Genomic DNA, 2,927 nt, shown 5'->3' on the forward strand with positions numbered 1-2,927 from the left:
CAATATTCATTCACATTCGACATAGCAAACTGAATAGAATGAAGAGAGGTGGTGAAAATAATTCACTTTAAAGAGAGGAGCGAAAGAAGGATGCTCACTACCATCACACAAAATCAACATAGAACTGTGGGTCACAGATAGCAGACGACAATGAGACAGAAAAACAGGCAAGGAAAACAATAGCATTCTTACTGTTTTAGAAGGTGTGGTTGTATTTATAGAAAACCCCAAAAAGCTACAAATTATTTCAAATGAATGAAAGAGCCTAGCGGGGCCGGCACTGTGGCGCAGTGGGTTAAAGCTCTGGCCTGGAGCACCAGCATCCCATATGGGTGCCGGTTCTAGTCCCAGCTGCTCCACTTCTGATCCAGCTCTCTGCTATGGCCTGGGAAAGCAGTAGAAGATGGGCCAAGTCCTTGGGCCCCTGCACCCACGTGAGAGACCCGGAAGAAGCTCCTGGCTCTTGGTTTCGGATGAGCACAGCTCTGGCCCCTGCGGTCATCTGGGGAGTGAACCAGTGGATAAAAGAGCTTGCTTTCTCTCTCTCTCTCTCTCTCTCTCTCTCTGTAACTCTGTCTTTCAACTAAATAAAATAAATCTTTAAAAAAAAAAAAAAGAGCCTGGCTAAGTGACTATACAAAATATACACAAAAATTAACAAACAGAAAATATAATTTGTAGAAACAAAATTAGATGCTTAGGAATCAATTTAACAAGAGATGATCAATTGTTTTACGGAGAAATTTATAGGTCTTGAAACCTTTTAAAAGATCTAAGTTTATATATATATATAATTCAGAAATAATAAGATGAACATTACAAATATCTTGGTTATCCTCAAATTGATAAAAGTCAATTAAATGTCTCACAATATCTGATCTGGGTTTTCTTTGAAATTTGAAAGACTGAAGATTTCAGTGGAAGAGGTAAAGAACAAGGAAATAAAAAATGAAATGTTGTAACCTACCTTATCAAATACCATGCTCTCTTTGGGAGCAGTAAAGGACTAACAGTGGAAGTGAACAGTTAGCCTAGAATCAGAACATTTCTTACACAGAAACTTGTCATTTAATAAACGCAGCATTGCAGATCTATGAGCATAGCATGGATTATCAAATAGGTGATGCTATGGGAATTTCATTTTTAAAAAATGAAAATGTCTACTTCTCATCATGCACAAAAATCAGTTCTAGATGAATTAAAGAATGAAATGCAAAAATTAAAATGTAAAACATTTTAGACAGCAAAATAGGAAAATATACCTACAACCAGAGTGAAGGAAAGAGTTCTTTAATGAGAAAAAGGAAAAGAAAATCCTAAATACAACCAATTGGTGAACCTCTTTGAACATCAACACTTCTTTTTCACCAAAGACAACATCAAGATTGAGGGAGGAAATGGAGGCCCAGGTGGAAAGATGCATTTGCAACCCACCTCACTGTAAAACAGTTGATGTTCAGAAATTTGTAAATGACTGTTACTGAAAAATTTTTAATAGGAAAAAAAAAGGCACAGTAGAAGAGAAACCACAAAAGAACAGTTAAAACCTGAAAAAAAGATACTTAACCTCAGCGCTACTCGGGAAAACAGAAACACATAATGAAATAAAATTTTCCATCTTCATCCAAGATTTGTAATCTCTTTTCAGAGGACTAAGCATACCTTATGTGTGGTTGACAATGTCTACCATAAGAGCATATGCTGAGGCGCCTTGGCTTACTTGGTTAATCCTCCGCCTGCAGTGCCACCATCCCATATGGGCACCTGGTTCTAGTCCTGGTTGCCCCTCTTCCAGTCCAGCTCTCTGCTGTGGCCCAAGTGCTTGGGGCCCTGCACCCGCATGGGAGACTGGCCCAAGTGCTTGGGGCCCTGCACCCGCATGGGAGACTGGGAGGAAGCACCTGGCTCCTAACTTCGGATCGGCTCAACTCCACTCCAACCGTAGTGGCCATTTGGGGAGTGAAACAGTGGATGGAAGACTTCTCTGTCTCTCTCACTGTCTGTAACTCTACCTGTCAAATAAATAAATAAATAAATAATAAAAGAGCATGTCTGCTTTGATGGGTGGGGGTAGCTATAGACCGAAACAATAACTTTGGAGATCAATCTGTGAACTACGAATTCCACTTCCAGCCTAAAGAAGTTTTCACATGTGGCACAAGGGGACATGTTCAAGGTTGTTGACAGCAGCATTGCTAAACTATAAGAAATTGCTGCCAAATATTTTTAACCTACAAACATTGTCATTTATGTTGTTCATTGTAATAATGGCAACGGATGGAAACAACAGCCCATTTAGAATAATGCTAATACATGATAAACCACAGCTACTCTGTTCATCAGTATTGCATAGCGAAAACTCACAAAGTTAATGTGAAGCAAAAACAGTAAACCAAACAAGCCTTAGAAAAAAACTGACAGTATGATAGGAATTATATAAAATCAAACTTGGGAAAGTAGACGCTACATTGTGTGGGTTTAAGTAAATTAAGAAACTGAAAGCAAGCAAAGATTGATGATAGCCTTTGTGGAGAGGGCAAGAGGCACACAAATTCATTCTGAAGGCGGAGCAGCGGGCATGTTTTGATCACCGTTTATATCTTACAGATATACTGTTTCACAATCAGCAGCTGATCAAGTGCAGGTGGAAGGTGACGCTGAGACAAAGGGCGCCCACTGCTCCCTCTGCAGATGCTAGGGTGCGAGAGGAAGAGAGAGGAGAGCAGTGACTGGAATAGAAGAGCACTGGAAAGGGAGCTTAGAGAGACTCTGGAGAGAGCTCATTCCGATTGCCGGATTGCCGGTGGAGCCCAGAGGCCTTCGACAAATCCCGAGACTCAAGAGGAAGTAGTGTGCCGGCGCACTTCCGGTGTGAGCTGCGCCTGGGTAAGGGCCGCCCTGGGAGCCGGCCAACTTCCCTTCCGGGT

The sequence above is a fragment of the Oryctolagus cuniculus genome, chromosome 16 (genome assembly GCF_051225735.1).
Source record: "Oryctolagus cuniculus isolate XC-2025 breed Fujian yellow rabbit chromosome 16, ASM5122573v1, whole genome shotgun sequence".
NCBI lineage: Eukaryota > Metazoa > Chordata > Mammalia > Lagomorpha > Leporidae > Oryctolagus > Oryctolagus cuniculus.